Source organism: Cervus elaphus, chromosome 13, assembly GCF_910594005.1.
Source record: "Cervus elaphus chromosome 13, mCerEla1.1, whole genome shotgun sequence".
Classification (NCBI taxonomy): domain Eukaryota; kingdom Metazoa; phylum Chordata; class Mammalia; order Artiodactyla; family Cervidae; genus Cervus; species Cervus elaphus.
This window is the reverse complement of record NC_057827.1, coordinates 33,368,630-33,393,663: the sequence shown is the minus strand read 5'-3', so window position 1 is coordinate 33,393,663 and position 25,034 is coordinate 33,368,630. Positions and strand designations below refer to the sequence as shown.

The 25,034-nt window shown below is 41.3% G+C and overlaps 1 protein-coding gene and 1 non-coding gene across 5 annotated transcripts in view; both read right to left on the bottom strand.

Annotated features, from left to right (window-relative positions):
* Positions 1-25,034, bottom strand: part of OTUD7A (OTU deubiquitinase 7A) — a 380,724-nt gene that overhangs the window by 205,355 nt on the left and 150,335 nt on the right. The window lies entirely within an intron of this gene.
* On the bottom strand, positions 8,580-8,686 carry LOC122707089. Its single transcript, XR_006344615.1, has one exon. It is a non-coding gene; the product is annotated as a U6 spliceosomal RNA (small nuclear RNA).

The following is a 25,034-nucleotide window of genomic DNA, read 5'->3' as shown; positions in this document are numbered from 1 at the left end:
AGACCCCGCTGCCTCCCACCCTACGTAGGTTTTAATGTGTTTTTCCACTGGGTTCCCCTCTGCCTATCCCAACATGTCTCTGCCCTTCACAAGCCAGGGTCCCTTCCAATTCCTTATCCTGGAAGATATCTTCGCAGATCTCTCAACCAGCAAACTTCCACTGAGCACCTACTTTGTCAGGAGTGGGGTGCAAGTAAAGCACATTGGTGTTTGCCCTGAATACCTGCAGTCTTGAAATAGGCTAGGCATGCAGGGCCAGCAAGGCAGTTTGCTCCTTGCTGAGCCTCAGAAGCCGGAGAAGAGAGGAAATGCTGGGCTTGGAAATTCACCCTGAGGAATTCCCAGGAGAAGGGGCAGGGAAGTGGCGTTTGTTGAGTGACTGTTCCGTGTACCTGGAAGAGGTGTTCGTGACTTCCTCAGGGAATGCTTATGACTGCAGCTGAGGAGGGCGCTGGGGCAGGGGGAGGACACAGACCTGTCCTTCCAGCGCCATGGAGAGGAATTCTCAGCAGGGTGAACTGCAGCTGCAAAGATGATGCTCTGCATGTGGGGACTGCAGAAGGATGCGGTGCATCTTTATTGTGCAGTGTATGTGGGGTAGGGAGGTAGGATGGGGGCATCTCCGTAGTGGGGACAGTGCTGGGTGCTCTGAGACCACACAGGGTGTTGAGACAGCACATGAATAGTGGCACAGTCCTGGCAAGTCCCATGCAGAGTTTGCCCCCAACGTGGCATCACCAGGGAGGAAAGGGAGCCCTGGTCTGCTTCCCAGGGCCTGAAATCTCCATGCCCTTCTCTAAGGCAGAATCCAAACTTCAGTAAGTGGGGCCGCATGCCTACACTGTGGCTGCTGGCTCACCCACCCACACGTCACATGTCCTTGGTGCCATCTGGGTGTGGGAGCCACGTGCCTGCTGGGAGAGCTGGCCAGGCAGCTCCACGAGAGGCAGAGAAGAACTCAAGAAGGGGCTAGCCAAGTGGCTCAGCAGGATGGTTCTAACAGAGCTGCTGGCCCTGTTAGGAGCGTCCACCACCTGGAGGACACGGGATACGAGAGGATGATGGAGACGGGGGCAGCAGTCTCTGTGGCCTAGAGGGCTGGATGTCCTGGTGGCTGGGCCAACTCAGAAAGCCCGGGGCCAGGCTGCAATCCTGAGAGTGAAGGCAGCAGAGAGAGGAGGAGGGAAATGAGGGAGGAAGAGGCAGTCTATCTAGATGCTGGTGAGAGGGGCAGGGGAGGGGCTGGGATTCCATCACAGGTACGGTGGTCTGGGGGTACTGCTCATTCCTCTTCTGGACAGCCATGATTTCTAAGATTGTACTGAGGTTTCCCAGCCCTCTCTACCCTCTATGCCCTCCAGCCCCTGAATGTTTCCTCTTCCTGGGTCAGGAAACAGGACCAGGCATCTGGGCCAGAAGGAGGGGTCCCTTTCCCATCTCCTCTCCACTTCCAACCTCTGCTCAGAGGGAGGGTGTATGAGCAGTGTACTAACTAAGCTCTAGGCAAATCAAGAGTTGACGACCCTGGTTGTAGAAGATTCCCAGCATGCAAGCCCCTTCTCTTCAGGGAGTTCAAAATCACCTCCTGCATCCATAGAGGCCGCTGGCTTTGACACCCCTCATTAGACTGTGGGTCAGTGATAAATGTACCTGTGAAAGCAGAAGCAATGTTCATAACACAGAACAACCCCACTGGATGTGCTGAGCTCAGGCTATGGGAGTATCTCCAACCAGGGGTGTGAAGTTCAACCAGGGTCCAAATGGACTAGGTCAGGTCAGGACAGGGTCAGGTGAACCTGGGAGCTGGTGGAGGCAGATGGCCCAGGTCCGAGTGGACAGGGTTGATACCTGCCCCTGGAAGAGAAAGTCCACTCATGGGCAGGATGCTGACTCAAGGTGGGCAGGGCAACATCACAGCAATGCCTGCCATGGCAGTGAGGCAGGCAGCCCTAGGGAGCAGGAACAGGTGACTGAGGGGCCAAGCAGGGATCCCGACTCAGGGACAGAGCCTGGCCGCAGCCTTGACTCCTTGCTGCTCCAACTCAAGGTGGTTCTGGGGCTTGGAGCCTCCCCTGTCAGGCCAGCCCTCTTGGGGAAGGGCCTGCTGGACTGGGCTGTGCTACCACAGGCCATATGCTCCATCCTTCGATTTCACAATAATCATGTGCTTCTAGAGATAATATGGCCCCCTTAATGACCACTTCTTCTGGACCCAGAGGAGTTAAGTAACCTGCCCAGGGTCACACAGCAGTAAGTCACTTAGAATCAGAATGCAAGGTAAAAGTTTTGACACTGTGCCTCTTCTTGAGTTGCTCTGAGATGCTAATGATACTTTATTTCACTTTTTGAAGGCCACGGTCAGCTCATCCTCATATTTACTGGAGCCCCAGAGGCGTTTTGCCTGCCTGAAGGTCCTTCTGTGATAACCAAGCCCACAGGTCTGTTACTGCTCCTCCAGAGAGGCCTTTGCTTTCTCTCCCAACAACAGCAGCCAAGCCTTCTTCTTTCCTAACCTTTTCATTCTCCACCAGGTATGTTTTCTATTTCAAAATGGTGGAAATTATACCATGACTATTACACCTCATATTCAAGATGACAAGCCAAGAACACTTCAGACATGATCTGGTCCACAGGATAGAAAAGCTCACTGCTGTGATTAGTTGGGACCCATTTCTCCCACTCTATTTAATATAGTTTCAGAAATAGGCATAAAGTTATTGGTTAAGAGATGGCTCAGTTTTAAAAAATTATTTATTTAAATTTTTTAATTAAAACTTTAAAAACTTTTTATTTTTGTTGAACAGTTGATTTACAATATTAAGGTACAACATAGTGATTCAATATTTTTATAGATTATACTCCATTTAAAGTTTTATAAGGTAATGGCTATATTTCCCTTTGCAATACAATATATCCTTGTTGCTTATTTATTTTATATATATTAGTTTGTATATTTCAATCCCCTATCCTTATCTCACCCCTCTCCTTTCCCTCTCCCTACGCTAAACACGAGTTTGTTCTCTACATTTGTTTCTGTTTTATTATGTTCACTTTTTGCTTCATTTTTATATTTCGTATTTCAGTGAGAACAAGAATATTCGTCTTTCTCTGTCTGACTCACTTCACTAAGTATAATACCCTTTAGGTCCATCCACATTGTTGCAAATGACAAAATTTCATTCTTTTTTATGGTTGAGTAATATTTTGTTGTGTGTGTGTATACACCCTCCACATCTTTATCCATTCATCTGTTGATGGACATTTAGGTTGCTTCCAAATTTTGGCTATTGTAAATGCTGCTAAAAAAGCTGGGGTGTGCATATGTTTTCAAATTACAGCTTTCTTTTTCTTCAGCTATATACCCAGGAGCACAATACTGGGTCATATGATAGTTCTATTTTTAGTTTTTTGAGGAACCTCCATACTGTTTTCCATAGTGGCTACACTAATTCATATTCCTACCAACAGTGAAAGGGTTCCGCTTTTGCTACTTGGTTTAACAGCTGTTCTTTGCTTCTTTGATTTTATCTTTCAACCTAAATTTACTATTCCACTGTCATCAGTACTAAATTTCACTGGATTAGATTTAGCACACTACAACTCCCGCCCATCAGAAGTCATCTGGACTACTTTTCATTTTACTTGCCAGGCTAACTATGCATGTTTGCCCACCTGTCCCACAGCATTTATTGTCCCACAACGAGACAAGAAGGAAAACATGGCCTCACAGCAAACTACTAAAGGGCCATTTCTAGGATTAGCTAAATGACTAACAGATAATGTATTCTCTGGTCATGGTAGTTGACAATGATGAATCAAGGTTACATTTTCCCATCATTATCATAGGACGGCCATGAAAAATTTACAAAAGCAGAGAATTATAGCTTGAAGTGACTTTAGAAATAACCTAAAACCCAATACCTTCATTTTACAAATGGAAAGCTTGATTCCAGAGGTAAAGTGACTCATCCATGATTAACAACAGGTGGTTGACAGTTTAGGGATTTGAACCCAAATCTCCTGATTCAAATGCAGTTTATTGTTTGTTGTTTTTGTGTGTTTTTATTTAAATGATATATTACCATTTCCTCAAAACTCTATTCAGAGAGAAAATGAAATAAGAACTTCCACTTGCCTGTGGCAACATCAATTCAAGTTGCCCTCCTTCCTTCTGGTCATCTGTCCCAGAACATGACATTACTTGGACATCACTGTCATAATTTTACAGAGTCAAATTTTTATTCTTCCTCTTAAAACTCCTAAAAATCCTCTGGGTACCAAAGAAAATCTCCTGAATACATTGTTGATCTCACACATTAATTTCTACATATCTGTAATCAGAGGTCCTTGTGATACTGTACTTCAGTTTCTATTTATCCATAAGTATGGTATCAGAGAAGGCAATGGCACCCCACTCCAGTACTCTTGCCTGGAAAATCCCATGGACGGAGGAGCCTGGTAGGCTGCAGTCCATGGGGTCACTAAGAGTCGGACACAACTGAGCGACTTCACTTTCACTTTTCACTTTCATGCATTGGAGAAGGAAATGGCAACCCACTCCAGTGTTCTTGCCTGGAGAATCCCAGGGTCGGGGGAGCCTGGTGGGCTGCCGTCTATGGGGTCGCACAGAGTCGGACACAACTGGAGCGACTTAGCAGCAACAGCAGCATGGTATAGGAAGAAGGCTTACTAATTTTCTTCCTAATTCATACCAAATGATGCTAAAAACTCATTAAGCATTGTTTCCCCACTGGAGTGTGAGAGCACAAGGTTTAGCCTGGCATATGGCACCTAAGTGCCTCATCCTGAGAGCTGGCGCCACCGGCCACCATGTGTCTTGTGTGTCAAATTTCTGTTCAAGAGATTATGGAATGTGTTTTCTACTCTTCAAACATAACTTCAAGGAATTGTGACTTTTGTTCAAAAACTGTTAAGTTATAAATTAAATGAGAGCACATTCATAAAATAGAATATAGAGACACTGAAATTGCATTTTTGAAGTTTTACATGCCATGGGGAAACAACAAAGAAGTAAAAAATAATACGAGAAATTCATATATGGCATCACCTCCCTGATGGCTCAGCGGTAAAGAATCCGCCTGCAATGCAGGAGACATGGGTTCAATCTCTGGGTCAGGAAGATACCCTGGAGGAGGAAATGGCAACCCACTCCACTACTGCTGCCTGAAGAATCCCATGGACAGAGGAGCCTGGTGGGTTACAGTCCATGGGGTCGCAAAGAGTTGGACATGTCTGAAGCGACTTAGCAGCAGCAAGAATGGAAAATTATAGATATAAAAGACCAAAAGACAATATGCTAAGTCTTTTCATGTAGTCAAATCTGCCAATCCTTTTCATTATCATTCTGAGATTTCTGACTTAAGAAGACCTCCCTGGATGGTCTTCTTATACTTGTGTGATTTAACTTTTTACTCAACACTCCAATGTAAAACTCATCTGAAATTTATTCCTTTATAAAGCATATTGTTGCTATCCAATTCTATTTTTCTCCAATATCACTGATTAGGGCAAAATATTAATTAACTACGCCATCTTTTCCCACTGAGTGAAAATATATCTATGCTTTAATCTGTTTATAAAATCACCTCTTTCAGTGATTTTTTTTTCCACTCTGTGCCAATGCTATACTGTTTACCTAGTATAGTTATATAATACTTTTGGTATATGACACTAGTCTCCTTATATTATTCTTTTCCAAGCATCTCTTGCCAATATTTATGGGTTTGGGCTCAAGTAAAACAAAAAACTTAAGGTACTGATTGAAACTGTATATTACACTTATATGTTAACATCAAAAGGACTGATGTCTTCCAATATAGTTTCCCCATCTACGCACGTAGCATATTTCTCCATCAGTTAGATTTTAAGTTCTTTATTAAAAATTTATACTTCTCATACTTCCTGCCTTTGGTATGCATTCCTACAGCAAAATACAAACACGATACACACAAAGTAAAAAGCGTGTTACTTTGGAGAGATTATTTCCAACACTTGGTTCAGAAGTTAGACTTCTTAATGTACAAACAGCTTATAAGTTGATAAATAAAAATGATCATAATTGTAAATTGGTGCAGTCACTATGGCAAGCAATACAGATGTTTCTCAAAAAAAAAAAAACCAAAACAGAACTATTATATGACCCAGAAATTCCATTTCTTGGAATATATCCCAAAGAAATGAAAACACTATGCTGAAGAGAAAAATGCACCACCATGTTCATTGCAACTGGTGTTCAAAGAAAATGTGAGACATGGAAATAACTAAGTGCCCAAAGAAGCTATGAGTTGTGGATATATGCACGAGTGCATGCATACACACATCACCACAATATATACATGGAATTTTATTAAGCCATGAAAAATAAGGAAATTCTGCCAATTGGAACAACACAGAAGGACCTTAGGACCTTGAGAGAATTATGCTAAGTGAAGTAACCCAGACAGAGAAAGACAAATATTGTATGATCTCACTTACATGTAGAGTCTGAAAAACAAAAAAACAAAATGCAACCAAATTCATAGAAAAAGAGATCAGATTTGTGGTTACCAGAGTTGGGGGTGATGGGTGAGGGAACTAGAGAAAGGTAGTTAGAAGGTACAAACTTCTGGTTACAGGATAAATAATTACTAAGGATATAATGTATGATATATTTCAACATTGTTGAGAGTAGATCCTAAGAGTTCTCATGAGATGATTTTTAATCTGTATGAGGTGATGAATGTTAACTCAGTTTACTGTGGTAATCATTTCACAATATATGTAACTCAAATCATTATGCTGCACACCTTAAACTTACACAGTGCTGTATGTCAATTATATCTCAATAAAACTGAAGGGAAAAAAGAACAACAGTCATTAAGGACAATGGGCAAAAGCTATTCTTGTAAAAGAGGGACTGCAGACAGCTAATGAGACTATGAAAGAATTCACCATCTACCACACCTCATAAGCAATTAAGAAAATACAAAGTAAAACACACAATTTTAAAAAATTAATTTGATAAGATTTTCAAAACAACAACACACAAAAAACTAACATCCAGTGATGGTGAAGATGTACATCTCACACATCACTGGTAGGAGTGTGAATTGTAAAAAGATGTACCAGCATAGGTGAAACGTTAAAATGTACACATCCCTTGAATGACAACTTTAAGATTTTACCTTACAAAAGTAGATTTCTAGTACAGAAAAACTATATACAACAGGCTTCCCCCAACCCCTAAACCCAGCAATATTTGTGATAGCAAAAGTATGAATATAAAAAATGAAGAATGTATAGTTATCCCTATAAAATCCTTTGTTTACTTTGATCTAATTAACATGGGGAAATAGAGCTTAACATGAGAAAGCCTGAAAATGAAGTAGGACTTCAGATGAAGAAATGTGACCCTTATATTTGCTGTAAGGCATTCGTCAGTGAGTGAAGTCCTCAGTCTCAGAACAACACAAAGTACAGACTGAAATGATATAGATCCCCTCAAGCACGCTCAGCCTGTAAGAATGGAATAAAATAATGTAACAAGGTGAATCTCCAGTTCCAGAACAAAATGGAGCAGAACAACAAAAAATATAATCAAAGCTATGGTTTTTCCAGTAGTCATGTACGGATGTGAGAGTTGGACCATAAAGAAGGCTGAGCACCAAAGAACTGATGCTTTCAAATTGTGGTGCTGGAGAAGATTTTTTTTTAATTTATTTATTTTTAATTGAAGGATAATCGCTTTACAGTATTGTGTTGGTTTCTACCAAACATCAACATGAATCAGCCATAGGTTACCCATGTCTCCTCCTACTTGAACATCTCCCACCTCCCTCCCCATCCTACCCCTCTAGGTTGTTACAGAGCCCTGGTTTGATTTCCCTGGTTCATACAGCAACTTCTCATTGGCTATCTATTTTACAAATGGTAGTGTATGTTTCCATGTTACTCTGGAGATGACTCTTGAGAGTCCTTTGGACTGCAAGGAGATCAAACGAATCAATCCTAAAAGAAATCAACCCTGAATATTCACTGGAAGGACTGCTGCTAAAGCTGAAGCTCCAGTACTTTGGCCATGTGATGCAAAGACAGAACTCATTGGAAAAGACCCTGATGCTGGGAAAGATTGAAGGCAGAAGGAGAAGAGGGTGGCAGAGGACGAGATGGTTAGATAGCATCACTGACAAGTGGACATTAATTTGAGCAAACTCTGGGAGATAGTGAAAGACAGGGAAGCCTGGTATGCTGTAGTCCATGGAGATATAAAGAGTCGAACACAACTTAACAACTGAACAATAAAAACAAAAACATTCAGATCTATCTATCTATATTCTTTTTCAGATTCTTTTTCCCTATGTGTTATTACAAAATATTGAGTGTGGTTCCCTGTGCTATACTTTGGTAGCTATCTATTTTATATATGGTAGTGTATATATAGTATCTGAAACTCTTAATTTATCCCATAAGTCAAATAAAAAATAAAGTAAAATAACTAAAAAATTAAATAAATAATAATAATAAAATGATAATCAAATTTGCCATTAACTGTTTTCTAAGGTTACAATTCAGTAACATTAAAAAATATAAAATGTTTGACAAATTTGTACATCATCTTTGCATAGGGCCCATGATAATTTTCTTTGAATCACTCTGATTTTAGTAAATGTGCTGCCAAAGTGAGTGCTGGCCAACTGAATTTTCTTTTACATTATTTTTTTCTAACATTCTTTTCCACTATGGTTTATCAAAGGATATTGAATACAGTTCCCTTTGCTATACATTAGGATTTTGTTGTTTATCCATTCTAAATGTACTAGCTTGCATCTACCAATCCCGAACTCTCAGTCCATCCCACCAGTGTTGGTGCTAGTGGTAAAGAATCCATCTGCAAAAAAAAAGAATCCATCTGCAAACACAAGAGATGCAGGTTTGATTTCTGGGTCTGGAAGATGCCCAGGAGAAGGAAATGGCAACCCATTCCAATATTCTTGACTGGAAAATTTCATGGACAGAGGAGCCTGGTGAGCTATAGTCTATAGAGTTGCAAAGAGTAGGACATAGCTAAGCAACTGAGCACACACGCATGCATAATTCAACAGTATTGAGAGAAACATTCCAATTGGAGCAACGGAAAAGACCAGAAGAGGCTATATATAAAGGCTCCAAAGACATACAGATGGCCAAAAAGCATAGGAAAAGATGCTCAGTATTGCTCATTATTAGAGAAAAACAAGTAAAAACTATTAGGTTAGTGTAATAGTAACTGCAGTTTTGTCTTGTTGAAATTTAGTGTTTGATATTCTAGTACATTCTTAAATGTGGTTATGTTATACATCATTTTAATGAGTATTTCTTGCTTTATTTTTATTTTTTAACTTTTTGCTAATGACATTACTTGCTGTATATTTTATATTTATTTTGAAGAAGTGAAGTGAAAGTCACTCAGTTGTGTCTGACTCTTTGCGACCCCATGGACTACACAGTCCATAGAGTTCTCCAGGCCAGATACTGGAGTGGGTAGCCATTTCCTTCTCCAGGGTATCGTCCCAACCCAGGGACTGAACCCAGGTCTCCTGCACTACAGGTGGATTCTTTACCAGCTGAGCCACCAGGGAGCTCAAGAATACTGGAATGGGTAGCCTATCCCTTCTCCAGCGGATCTTCCTGACCCAGGAATCAAACTGGGGTCTCCTGCATTGCAGGCAGATTGTTCACCAGCTGAGCTACCAGGGAAGCCCATGTATTTATTTTAGACTATGGAAATGATGTTAGACAGAAAGCAAATTCCACCAATTTTCTTATTCGAGTTCAAAATGGGTAATAGAGCAGCAGAGACAACCCACAACACCAACAACACATTTGGCCCAGGACTACTGATGAACATACCATGCAGTGGTGGTTCAAGTCTTTTGCAAAGGAAACGAGAGCCTTGAAGATGAGGAGTGCAGTGGATGGCCATTGGAAGTTGACAAAGACCAACTGAGAGTATCACTGAAGCTGATCCTCTTATAACTACATGAGAAGTTTCCAAAGGACTCAATGTTATCCATTCCAAGGTTGTTCAGCATTTGAAGTAAATTGGAAAGGCAAAAAAGCTCAATAAATGGGTACCTTGTGAGCTGCCCCAAAATCAAAAACATTGTTTTGAAGTGCTGTCTTCTTTTAATCTATGCAACAACAATGAACCATTTCTTGATCAGATTGCGACATGCAACATAAAGTGAACTTTATATGACAACCAGCAATGACCAGCTCAATAGTTGGACCAAGAAGACGCTCCAGAGCACTTCTCAAAGCCAATAAAAGAAAAAAAAAGTGAAGTCACTCAGTCATGTCTGACTCTTTGTAACCCCATGGACTGTAGCCCACCAGACTCCTCCATCCATGGAATTTTCCAGGCAAGAGTACTGGAGTAGGTTGCCATTTCCTTCCCCAGGGAATCTTCCTGACCCAGGGATCAAACCCAGGTCTCCCACATTGCAGGCAGATGCTTTACCATGTGAGCCACCAGGGAAGCCCAACCTGCACCAAAAAAGGTCATGGTCACAGTTTGGTGGTCTGCTGCCAGTCTAATCCACTAAAGCTTTCTGAATCCCACTGAAACCATTACATCTGAGAAGTATGCTCAGCAAATTGATGAGAAGCACTGAAAACTGCAATGCCTGCAGCCAGCATTGGTCAACAGAAAGGGCCCAATTCTTCTCCACAACCAATGCCTGACTACATATTGCACAACAAACACTGCAAAAGTTAAATGAATTGGGCTAAGAAGTTTTGCCTCATTTGCCATATTCACCTGACCTCTCACCAACCAACTACCACTTCTTAATGCATCTCAACAACTTTTTGCTGGGAAAATGCTTCTACAACCAGCAGGAGGCAGAAAGTGCCTTCCAAGAGTTCACTGAATCCCGAGGCATGGATTTTTATGCTACAGGAATAAACAAACTTATTTCTCATTGGCAAAAACGTGTTAATTGTAACAGTTCCTATTTTAATTAATAAAGATGTTTTTCAGTCTAGTTATAATGATTTAAAATTCATAGTCTGAAACCACACTTATGTTTATACCAACGTAATACAATGAAGCATCACCTCACGCTGGTCTGAATGGCCATCATCAGAAAGTCTATAAACAATACTGGAGAGGGTATGAAGAAAAGAGAACCATCCTACATTGTTGGTGGGAATGTAAATTGGTGTAGCCACTATGGAGAATAGTATAGAAGTTCTTTAAAACCCTAAAAATAAAGCTACCATATGACCCAGCAATTCCATTCCTGGGCATATATCCGAAGAAAATCGTTAATTTGAAAAGCTATAAGCACCACAAAGTTCACTGAAGCACTATTTACAATAGCCAAAATGTGGAAAGAACCTATATGTCCACTGACGGATGAATGGATAAAGAAGAAGTGGTAGGTATATACAATGAAATATTAGCCAGACATTAAAAAGAATGAAATAATGCCATCTTCAGTAACATGGATGGACGTAGAGATTACCATACTAAGTGAAGTGAGTTAGACAAAGACAGATATCATATGATATCACTTATGTGTGGAATCTAAAATATGATACAAATGAACTTATTTACAAAACAGAAATGGACTCATAGAAAACTAACATGGTTACTGAAGGGGAAAAGGCAGGGGACGGATGAATTATGAGTTTGGGATTAACATACACATAACTACTATATATAAAATAACCAACAAGGACCTACTGTATAGCACAAGGAATTTTGACTCAATATTAAGTAATAACTCATATGGGAAAAGCATCTGAAAAAGAATGTATAGATGAATATGTATAACTGAATCACTTTGTTATACACCTGAAACTAACACAACATTGGAAATCAAGTATACTCTAATACAAAATAATAATTAAATTTTTAAAAGTCAACAATTAAAGCTAATTAACAAAACAAAACAAAAAAAGGCTTTTATGTTTAGAACTATCACTGCTACTGCAACCAGTATGAGACTCAATATGATTAAACTGCAACACCCAGGCCCTATGTCTGGAGAGGTTTGTGGGTATAACCTAGAGAAGTCTGGAACGTCTAACATATGCAGTAGTAAAGAATCCACCTGCCAAAGCAGGAGACGCAAGAGACACAGGTTTAATCCCTGGGTCAGGAAGAGTCCCCTGGAGCAGGAAATGCCAACCCATTCCAGTATTCTTGCTTGGAAAATTCCATGGTCAGATGTTAGGGAAATTAAATGGAAGTGGTCTTGTTCAGGTTTCATAGACAAAAAGCAGAGCAAGCCTCTGACCTTGCTTCTGACCTGCCTGGACACTGCCCTGACTATATACCTGCTGTGACTTCAAGCCACTCGACACCATAGACAAGATAGGGGATGGATCTTGAGAGAGTTGAACCCCTGGAGGAGGTCTGGTCAACCATGCCTGGAATTAACAATATTCCAAGATTTATAAGACAAAACAAACAACATTAGCATAAAACTGGAGCTGCAATTTGCTTGCAAGCTGATGATAATATCAGTCTGTGGCCTGGGATTATAAGTGGGAACCCCCAAACTGCAATTTTGAAATGTTACCCCTGGAGTGGACATGCTGCCTGGGACCTTTTCACAACTGTAACACCAGATTGCTTGCTGTAACACAGGACTTCCAGCAATGTTTGAGTCTGGATGTTGGTCAAAACTCAGTTTGGTGATGTATCTGCTGTCCTATTTCTTTTTCCTATTAATGATTGTTTATTGAACGTTAAGTTAGATAATTCTCTATTAAATATTAGAATTGTTTATTTGTATATAAGAGTAGTTTCTTTTGTTAACAAGTCCTTTAAACCTGAGACAAAAGTTAAAACTTTTGGCAGAACAACAAAGGAGCCTGGTGGGCTACAGTCCATGAGATTGCAAAGAGTTGGACACAACTGAGCAAGAAGTTCTGCAGAAGACTGCAGAAGACCCAAAAGGGACCAAGGTCGAAGTGTGCAGACACTGGGCCTTCCCCGTTGCTGAACAGAAAGGGGAAGAGATTCAAACCAATCTTTCAACACTGTCTGCATCATGGCATCACCAATAGGGACAGAAAAAGCTAGCCCTACATACACACTGAGGAAACCAGATATGAAAGAGACACGTGCACCCCAATGTTCATCACAGTACTGTTTATAACAGCCAGGACATGGAAGCAACCTAGATGCCCATCAGCAGACGAATGGATAAGGAAGCTGTGGTTCATATACACCATGGAATATTACTCAGCCATTAAAAAGAATTCATTTGAATCAGTTCTAATGAGATGGATGAAGCTGGAGCCCATTATACAGAGTGAAGTAAGCCAGAAAGATAAAGAACATTACAGCATACTAACACATATATATGGAATTTAGAAAGATGGTAATGATAACCCTATATGCAAAACAGAAAAAGAGACACAGATATATAGAACAGACTTTTGGACTCTGTGGGAGAAGGTGAGGGTGGGATGTTTCGAAAGAACAGCATGTATATTATCTATGGTCAAACAGATCACCAGCCCAGGTGGGATGCATGAGACAAGTGCTCGGGCCTGGTGCACTGGGAAGACCCAGAGGAATCGGGTGGAGAGGGAGGTGGGAGGGGGGATCGGGATGGGGAATACGTGTAAATCTACGGCTGATTCATATCAATGTATGACAAAACCCACTGAAATGTTGTGAAGTAATTAGCCTCCAACTAATAAAAATACATGAAAAAAAAAAAAAAGAAAGAAAACGACTGCTATAAAGAAATGGAAGTCATTTATTTTTCATACTTTTTTTCAGGTCAAAATATTTTAAATTTATTAGTCAGAGACCACCTGTGTTGAAATGGAGAAAATATGTGAAAAATAAATGACTGCATATTGATTAAAAAATAAATAAAAATGAGAACAAAAAAAAAAAAAAAAAAGAAAAAGCTAGCCCTATCCACTTGAACCACTTAAATTTGAACTTGAGCCAACATGGGCCAAGGTGGAGACATCTTTGCAGTTATGGCACCCGTTCTTGAGGAGTGCTAGGTGGAATGGAAGGCTGTCCTTGTTTTGAGGCCAGTGTAAGAAAAGCAAGAGAGACTCCATCTTGAAGCCTGTCATCCCTCTTAAAGACAAGATGTGAACTGGGCATGAACTTTGCCCAAGAGTGAGGCAACTGTTGCTAATGGAAACCAGGTCTCCAGGAGACGTCCCTCCCTACAGATGACAAAGGGAGACTGTAGCTGAGGTCAGACTGCCCCTGTTAGATTAACCATGGAGACATCCCCCCAGGATGTATAATCATTCTTCCCCCCTTTACCCTTAATTGTTTGTTCTCCCAGCAACTATTTGTGGTAAAACTCAGTCATATACAACAAAGAGGCTGCTAACATGTAACCATTCATGTAGCAGGGGGTATCAAACTGGGCCTCTCAGAGACATCAGGGTCCTTGCTGGGAACTGACTCCCCTTGGATCCGCTGGGGTAATAAACTGTACACCGCTGTCTCGAGTGCCCTCTGAGGTGTGTTTTGCGACTCCGGAATACACAGCACTTGGTGGTCCTCAGTGCCCAAATCGTGGGCTACATGATTTAAGTGAACGTCCTATGGTAGTGCAAAGCCAGGTAAGGTTGAGCTGTCAGGACCTCCTCTGGAGATGTGTGAGATACAGGAGAGGGCCAGCGAGTAACCATCACTCAGTACAGAAGAGTGTAGCCTGCAGGGCAGAGGTTCCCCACCCCAGGAAATCTGCACTTCCTCCTGAAACCAAGCAGGATCCTGTAGGGTTCCCCTGCACAGGCACAAAGGCCTTTCTGGTTCACTTGATTACAGGAAATGTGCTTCATTAGGCCTTCAGGACCTTCCCTGAGTTTCAAGGGGGCAGGTTCAAACGGTCGGATTACAGAAGAGAGAGGATACAGAGACAGGGGAGGGGCAATCAAGAAACAATAGTGCAGAAGGAAATGGCAACCCACTCCAGTATTCTTGCCTGGAGAATCCCATGGAGGGAGGAAAAAAAAAAAAAAGAAACAATAGTGCAGCCTTGGGGCAGGGTTCCCCCTCAAGGGATGTACTTAACAATATCTTTGGACTCTTTTGCAGTTACTAAAACCCCTATCAGGTGAGAGAAGTTAACTGAATGCTGCCCACAAGAATGCAGACTCCAGACTGGTTGGAACTAGAAGACTGATCTCACCAACCAATCGGAAAACTATCCATGAACTGATCACATCCTCTTTGAACTGTTACTCATTACCCTCTCCAGGTCGGGACATTCAGTTTTTAGGGCATTAGCCCACCACGGCCCCCTTTGCCTGGCAAAACAATAAACCTATTCTTTTCTACTTCACCCAAAACTCTCGTCTCCAAGATTTAACTCAGTGTTAGGTATAGGGGCTGGATTCAGCTTCATACTCACCATTCCCAAATGAGCTGGCACTGCACAGGAGTTGCACTTGTGAACTAATAATCTCTTAATTTCTACATATGATGCTCTCACAACTTGAGGCCTTGCTTACCATGGAGAAATGACTTGTCCCAGGGCCAATTCCTGGGGCTTCCCAGGTGGCTCATTGGTAAAGAATTCGCCTGCCAGTGCAGGAGACACAGGTTTAATTCCTGGGTTAGGAAGATCCCCTGGAGAAGGAAATGGCAACCCACTCCACTATTCTTGCCTGGGAAATCCCATGGACAGAGGAGCCTAGTGGAGCTACACAGTGTATGGGTGGCAAAAGAGTAGGACATGACTTGGTGACTAAACAACAGAGGCCCAATTCCTAGAGACAGTAAAGTGTACATACACTCAAGTGTACATACATATACAAACCAATCAATCCAGAGCCCACATGCCCAACCACAGCCTCTGCTGGGGTCTCAGACTCCAGGCCACTGTCCCTGCTGCCCTAATCACCCCAGGGTCAGGAACCTAACAACAAGGAAGGGACACTACTTAGGGCCCCAGACCTGCTGAAACTATTCAAATCAGCCAATCCTAAGACCCTACTTGGCCAGGTCCTTCCCAGAGAAACCACAGTAAAGGCTCTTACTCGTATTTTCTCGTCACTCCCTCTGCCTTCTGACTGCCTTGCCCTGGTGGCCCCCTGTGGTGTGGTATGCCTCTTCCTCCAGGGAACTCTGAGTCACAAACTATCTCCTGATACGTTGCTTTACTACGCCTCAAATTATTTATTTTTATTTTTTATATATATTTTTTATTGAAGGATAATTGCTTTACAGAATTTTCCTGTTTTCTGTCAAACCTCAACATGAATCAGCCATAGGTATATATATAATCCTTCCCTTTTGAAACTTCCTCCCATCTCCCTCCCCACCCCACCCCTCTAGGTTGATACAGATTGCCTGTTTGAGTTTCCTGAGCCATACAGCAAATTCCCCTTGGCTATCTATTTTACATATGGTAATGTAAGTTTCCATGTTACTCCTTCCATACATCTCACCCTCTCCTCCCCTCTTCCCATGTCCATAAGTCTATTCTCTATGTCTGTTTCTCCACTGTTACCCTGTAAATCAATTCTTCAGTACCATTTTTCTAGATTCTGTATATATGTGTTAGAATACGGTATTTATCTTTCTCTTTCTGACTTACTTTGCCCTGTATAATGGGTTCTAGGTTCATCCACCTCATTAGAACTGACTCAAATGTGTTCCTTTTCATGGTTGAGTAATATTTCATTGTGTATATCTACCACAACTTCTTTATCTGTTGATGGACATCTAGGCTGCTTCCATGTTCTAGTTATTGTAAATAGTGCTGCAATGAACAATGGGATACATGTATCTCTTTCAATTTTGGTTTCTTCAGGGTATATGCCTAGGAGTGGGGTTGCTGGGTCATATGGTGGTTTTATTCCTAGTTTTTTAAGGAATCTCCATACTGTCTTCCATAGTGGCTGTATCAACTTACATTCCACCAACAGTGCAAGAGTGTTCCCTTTTCTCCACACCCTTTCCTGCCTTTATTGTTTGTAGACTTTTTGATGATGGCCATTCTGACCGGTGTGAGGTGATATCTCATTGTAGTTTTGATTTGCATGTCTCTAATAATGAGTGATGTTGAGCATCTTTTCATGTGTTTGTTAGCCATCTGTATGTATTCTTTGGATAAATGTTTGTTTAGGTCTTTTTCCCACTTTTTGGTTGAATTGTTTGTTTTCCTGGTATTGAGTTGTATGAGCTGCTTGTATATCTTGGAAATTAATCCTTTGTCAGTTGTTTCATTTGCTATTATTTTCTCCCATTCTGAGGGTTGTCTTTTCATCTTGCTTATAGTTTCCTTTGCTGTGCAAAAGTTTTTAAGCTTAACCAGGTCCCACTTGTTTACTTTTGTTTTTATTTCCATTACTCTAAGAAGTGGGTCATAGAGGATCTTGCTTTGATTTATGTCTTCAAGTGTTCTGCCTATGTTTTCCTCTGAGAGTTTTATAGTTTCTGGTCTTACATTTAGGTCCTTAATCCATTTTGAGTTTATCTTTGTGTATGGTGTTAGGAAGTGTTCTAATTTCATTCTTTTTTTTTAAATTTTTTAAAATTTCATTCTTTTACATGCTGCTGTCCAGTTTTCCCAGCACATTTATTGAAGAGGCTGTCTTTGCCCCATTGTATATTCTTGCTTCCTTTGTCAAAAATAAGGTACCCATAGGTGCATGGGTTTATTTCTGGGCTTTCTATCTTGTTCCATTGGTCTATATTTCTGTTTTTGTGCTAGTACCACACTGTCTTGATGACTGTAGCTTTGTAGCATAACCTAAAGTCAGGAAGGTTGATTCCTCCAGCTCCATTCTTCTTTCTCAAGACTACTTTGGCTATTCGGGGTCTTTTGTGTTTCCATATGAATTGTGAAATTTTTTGTTCTAGTTCTGTGAAAATGCCACTGGTAATTTTATAGGGATTGCATTAAATCTGTAGATTGCATTTGGGAGAATAGTCATTTTCACAATATTGATTCTCCCTACCCAGGAACATGGAATATCTCTCCATATGTTTATGTCATCTTTGATTTCTTTCATTAGTGTCTTATAATTTTCTGTGTATGGTTCTTTTGTCTCCTTAGGTAAGTTGACTCCTAGATATTTAATTCTTTTTGTTGCAATGGTGAATGGGACTGTCTCCTTAATTGCTCTTTCTGATTTTTCATTGTTAGTATATAGAAATGCAAGTGATTTCTGTGTATTGATTTTGTATCTTGCAACTTTGCTAAATTCACTGATTAGCTCTAGTAATTTTCTGCTATTATCTTTAGGGTTTTCTATGTACAGTATCATGTCATCTGCAAACAGTGACAGCTTTATTTCTTCTTTTCTGATCTGGATTCCTTTTATTTCCTTTCCTTCTCTGATTGCTGTAGCTAGGACTTCCAGAACTGTGTTGCATAATGGTGGTGAAAATGGACACCCTTGTCTTGTTCCTGATTTTAGGGGGAATGCTTTCAGTTTTTTACCATAGAGAATAATGTTTGCTGTAGGCTTATCATATATGGCTTTTACAATGTTGAGGTAGATTCCTTCTATGCCCATTTTTTGAAGAGTTTTAATCATAAATAGGTGCTGAATTTTGTCAAAAGCTTTTTCTGCGTCTATTGAGATGGTCATATGGTTTCAAATTATTTATTAATTCACTATATTTTAAAGTAATTTGTTCTTGAGATTTTAACTGTTAAACCCCACATACTTAACCCCCTTTTCTATATAATGTGGCTCCATTCTTCACAACAAGACTTCTGGGTTGCTTCATAAAATTTTGAGTTAAAGGGCACCCTTTAGAATATTGATAAAGAGATAGAACCAATTTCTTGCTAATTGGCTGGTTTGTGAGCTGATGAAAGCTTGATTTTCCAAACTAGTTTATTATTACTTATTTATTTATTTATTTTTGGCTGCACTGGGTCTTCATTGTTACACACAGGCATTTTCTAGTTGTGGCAAGAGGGGGCTACTGTCTATCTGCAGTGGTGGTTTCTCTTGCTGTGGAGTGTGGTCTCTAGGTGTGTGGGCTCAGTAGCTGTGGTACACAGGCTTAGCTGCTCCATGGCATGTGGCATCTTCCCAGACCAGGGATCAAACCTGTGTCCCCTGCACTGGCAGGTGGGTGCTCAACCACTGGACCACCAGGGAAGTCCAAGTCTTTTTTTTATGGCTGAGTAATATTCCATTATTCACTATATATATATACACACACACACCATGTCTTTTTTATCCATTCATCTGTCAATGGACATTTAGATTGCTTCCATGTCTTGGTTACTATAAATAGTGCTGTAATGAACACTAGGGTGCACGAATTCTTTTTGAATTAAGAGTTTTTTTCTGGAAATAGAACTGCCATATGACCCAGCAATCCCACTCCTGGGCATACACACCGAGGAAACCAGATCTGAAAGAGACACGTGCACCCCAATGTTCATCGCAGCACTGTTTATAACAGCCAGGACATGGAAGCAACCTAGATGCCCATCAGCAGACGAATGGATAAGAAAGCTGTGGTACATATACAGCATGGACTATTACTCAGCCATTAAAAAGAATGCATTTGAATCAGTTCTAATGAGATGGATGAAACTGGAGCCCATTATACAGAGTGAAGTAGGCCAGAAAGAAAAACACCAATACAGTATACTAACGCATATATATGGAATTTAGAAAGATGGTAACAATAACCCTATATGCAAGACAGAAAAAGAGACACAGATGTATAGAACAGACTTTTGGACTCTATGGGAGAAGGCGAGGATGGGATGATCTGAGAGAACAGCATCGAAACATGTATATTATCAAGGGTGAAAGAGATCACCAGTCCAGGTTGGATGCATGAGACAAGTGCTCGGGGCTAGTGCACTGGGATGACCCAGAGGGATGGGATGGGGAGGGAGGTGGGAGGTGGGTTCAGGATGGGGAACACATGTAAATCCATGGCTGATTCATGTCAATGTATGGCAAAAACCACTACAATATGGTAAAGTAAAGTAATTAGCCTCCAACTAATAAAAATAATTGGGAAAAAATTTAAAAAAATTAAAAAAAAGTTTTTTCTGGATACATGCCTAGAATTGGGACTGTGGGATTATATGGTAGCTCTACTTTTAGTTTTTTAACGAATTTTCATATTATTCCTCTCACCTGAATTCTTATCACCATTATCCATAATTCTGCAAACCTTATTTGCTATAAACCACCTTGAAGTCACCTTACTCTCCAGGGGGAATAAATTCTAAATTGCACAATGATATCTGTAAAACCTACAGAGTTTTAAAAAATGGGAAAAAATAAACTCAAGAATGAGAAAGGTTTTACCCCTTAATGCCTCCTAGAGTAAGATACTTTGCTTTCTAGCAACCATGCAGAATGCCCCTAGTTTTAAGTTTAAGAGCTTATCCCATGGTTTGCACTGAGGTTTCAAGAACATAATGCAAAACTGAGATAACTATAAATAAAGGATAATTAATGCATTTTGTTCATGCCATCTCCAGCTAAGAGGCACCACTTGCATTATTTAACACTTTCCCGATGGCTAAGTTGAGAGTGGCTGCTGCTGCTGCTGTCACTTCAGTTGTGTCCGACTCTGTGTGACCCCACAGATGGCAGCCTAGCAGGCTCCTCTGTCCCTGGGATTCTCCAGGCAAGAATACTGGAGTGGGTTGCCATTTCCTTCTCCAATGCATGCATGCATGCTAAGTTGCTTCAGTTGTGTCTGACTCTGTGCGACCCCATGGACAGCAGCCCACCAGGCTCCTCTGTCCACAGAATTCTCTAGGCAAGAATACTGGAGTGGGTTGCCATTTCCTTCTCCTGTGAGTGGCTGGGAAGCTGCATATCAGGACAGTGGCCTGAAAGTAGCTTTTTCCTCTCCCCTTCAGCAGTTGGTTACTGTGTTTTTCTCTCCACTTTGGCAAAGATTGCTTGAGCACCTACAAACGCAAGCAACTGTGCAGCAAAGAGCCAGACATCCTAGAATGAGAAGTCAAGCAGGCCTTAGGAAACATCACCGTGAACAAAGCTAGCAGAGTTGATGGAATTCCAGTTGAGCTAGTTCAAATCCTAAAGAGTGATGCTGTTAAAGTGCTGCACTCAATCTGCCAGCAAATTTGGAAAACTCAGCAATGGCCACAGGACTAGAAAAGGTCAGTTTTCATTCCAATCCTAAAGAAAGACAAAGCCAAAGAATGTTCAAACTACCGCACAATTGCACTCATCTCATACACTAGCAAGGTAATGCTCAAAATTCTCCAAGTCAGGCTTTAACAGTATATGAACCGAGAAATTCCAGATGTTCAAGCTGAATTTAGAAAAGGCAGAGGAACCAGAGATCAAATTGCCAACATCTGTTGGATCATAGAAAAAGCAAGAGGTTCCAGAAAAAATCTACTTCTGCTTTATTGATTACACTGAAAACTTTGACTCTGTGGATCACAACAAATGGAAAATTCTTAAAGAGATGGGAATACCAGACCACCTGACCTGCCTCCTGAGAAATCTGTATGCAGGTAAAGAAGCAACAGTTTTAACCAGACATGGAACAGTGGACTAGTCCCAAATTGGGAAAGGAGTATGTCAAGGCTATATTGTCACCCTGCTTATTTAATTTATATGCAGAGTACATCATGTAAAATGCTGGGCTGGATGAAGCACAAGCTGGAATCAAGATTGCTGGGAGGATAACCTCAGTACCCTGATGACACCACCCTTATGGCAGAAAGCAAAGAAGAACTAAAGAGTCTCTTGATACAGTCAAAGAGGAGAGCTGGCTTAAAACTCAACTTTCAAAAAAACTAAGATCATGGCATCCAGTCCCATCACTTCATGGTAAATAGATGGAGAAACAGTGGAAACAGTGACAGACTTCATTTTCTTGGGTTCCAAAATCACTGTAGATGGTGACTGCAGCCATGAAATTAAAATACGCTTGCTCCTAGGAAGAAAAGCTATAACCAACCTAGACAGCACATTAAAAAGCAGAGACGTTTCTTTGCTGACAAAGGTCCGTCTAGTCAAAGCTATGGTTTTTTCAGGAGTCATGTATGGATGTGAGAGTTGGACTATGAAGAAAATTGAGCGCCAAAGAATTGATGCTTTTGAACTGTGGTGTTGGAGAAGACTCTTGAGAGTCCCTTGGACTGCAAGGAGACCAAACCAGTAAATGCTAAAGAAAATCAGTCCTGAATATTAGTTGGAAGGACTGATGCTGAAGCTGAAACTCCAATTCTTTGGCCACCTGATGTGAAGAACTGACTCATTGGAAAAGATCCTGATGCTAGGAAAGATTGAACACAGGAGGAAAAAGGGATGACAGAAGATGAGATGGTTGGATGGCATCAGTGACTTGAAGGACATGAGTTTGAGCAAGCTCCGGGAACTGGTGATGGACAGGGAATCCTTGTGTGCTACAGTCCATGGAGCTGCAAAAGGTTGGACAGGATTTAGCAACTGAACTGAACTGAACTGTGCAGCGAAGAAGCATACCTCTACCTCAGGGCACAAGATGGGTTCCTGCACTGAAGGCCCCTGTGGGTTTGCAGATGACTTGCCCCACAGAGCTGTGACAGTCCCTGTAGTCAGGCACCTCAGCCTCGGGCAGTCCTGAGCTGCGAGATAGCTCCCTGCCCAGGCAAATGCTCTAGGAAACTGACTGAACATGACTTGGGGGATATAATAAAAATACAACTTCAATCTTGCCTCCATCTGACCTCTTTAAGTGTATATATTTGGGGGAACTCAGAAGGGGTGTTCCTTCCACTGGGTGAGAATCTGGCCTGCCCCCTGATTTACAAATATAACCTGTATCACAAATAAACCGTCCTCTGTCCTCCTGGTATGGTGGTGGCTCCTACCTGCTATGAAGGGACCAGGCCTGGCATCTTTTGCTGACTGGAAGCAGGAGAAGGATACTCCACATGTTATCCTACACTCTAGACCCAGCAGATGTTGAAGGCTCCCTTGCCCTTCAGGCATTTTTATTGGTTCCTTGCTCATGTGCTTCTCAGAGCCATTTCTGACTCTGCAACCTCATGGACTGTAACCCATCAGGGTCCTCTGTTCATGGAATTTTCCAAGCAAGAATACTGGAGTGCATTGCCATTTCCTATTCCAAGGGATCTTCCCAACCCAGAGATCAAACCTGTGTCTCTTGCATCTCCTGCATTGGCAGGCAGATGGGGTCACTTACTTGTAGTTTCCTTGACCTAAGTGGCCACATGCCTGCTCTTAATAATGGTGGCCTGTGGCAACTTCAGCATTCTTAGGAACTGATGTACATCTCTGGCTTCTTGTTGTTGGTGTCCTTCTGCTTCCCCAAGTGACCCCAATGTAAGGGCCCAGTAGGACTAACACAGCCTCTAAAAAGGTGGGCTGAACTCTTTTATCACCCCACAGATGCCCAGATGAGGCCCAGACCCTGGTCCACTCTGCTCCAAACCCAAAGATGGCACCTTGTTTTCCAATGTTCCCACCGATCCTCAGCCTAATGGCCCCAGGTAAGCGGGAGGGAACCACCCCCTCCCTTACTCATCAGAGGAGCTGACCTCTAACGGCCTTTGCAAACATTTCTCATCACAGAATCCCTTCTCCCATATCTGATTTGTTCCTTTAGATCCCTGATCAGCCAGAGAAGTCCAAAAACGAGGGGAGTGATTCTAGCTCATTTCCTTCCTGACTTGTGGACTTTGGCCCACCACCTCACTTTGGGATGCAGTATCAGCTACATTTCCACACCTGTCTAAATTTAAACATTGACATCCTGTTATAGGCAACTTTACAAAGGAGGTCATACTTGACTGAAATTACATAATATAGTATTTGAGAAGTCTATTTCTACAGGAAAAGTGCTGAGTCAATGGGATGGCCATACGAGCACATGTATCTTAATCCCTACCTCACAGCATACACAAAAATCCAGTTCATATTGATGGTATTTCTGTATGTGAAGGGTAAAACAATAAATCTTCCAGAAAATGATACAATGGAACACCTTCTTAAACCTGGGATAGGCAAAGGTTTCTGAAACAGGATGCCAAACTACCAACTATTTTAAGCAGATACATTAAGAATTTCTTTCCACTAGAAAACACTATTAAGAGGGTAAAAAGGCAAACTACACAGAGAGAAAAAAATCATTGAAATCCATAAAATAAAAAAGGCTGATATTCAGGAAGTGTACAGAAAAAGAAATAGTTAAATGCAATAGAAAAATAGAAAGATATATGAACAAATGCTTTACAAGAGGACACACAAATGGCCAAGAATCAATAAAAAGTTGCTCAACCTTATTAGCTATCAGATAAATTAAAATCATAATTAGAGGGCTTCCCTGGTGGCTCAGTGGTAAAGAATCCACCTGCCAGTGCAGGAAACACAGGTTTGATCCCTGGTCTGGGAAGATCCCACAAGCCACAGAGCAACTAAGTCCGTATGCCACAACTGTTAATCCTGTGCCTTAGACCCTGGGAACTCCAATTACTGAGCCTATGTGCCACAATTACTAAGCCCACATGCCCTGGAGCTTGTGTTCCACAACAAAGAAGCCACCAGAATTAGAAGCTCACACATTGCAACTAGAGAGTACCCACCGCTCACTGCAACTAGAGAAAAGCCTGTGTAGCAATGAAGACCCAGAATAGCCAAAAATAAAGAAATAAAAATTAAATAAAAAAATACAAATCTCTAAAAAATCACAATTAGATATCCAGTGGATGGCTAAAATTAGTAAAAGAGAAAATACCAAGGGTTGATGATGACATGAAGCAACTGGTCTCCTATGGGGCTGATGAGAGGGTAATTGGCTCAACAACTTTGGAAAATTACTTGGCAGTGAGATAGGAAGAAAAGAGGCAGGATACAAATGCTAAATAATTAAGATAGGCATAGCTGTTGGGATGTGACAAAGACTGGCTGGAATCAGCTAAAAGGAAGGTGGCTTTGAAAAGAGACCAGCATTGATCTTTAGCTCATTATACCTTCATTGTAATACTAAAAATCACTCCCCCTTACACCATAATAGCTCTGAGGAGGACTATGAAAGGCCAAAAAGTGGGCAGTGGCTCAATTTCTGAAAA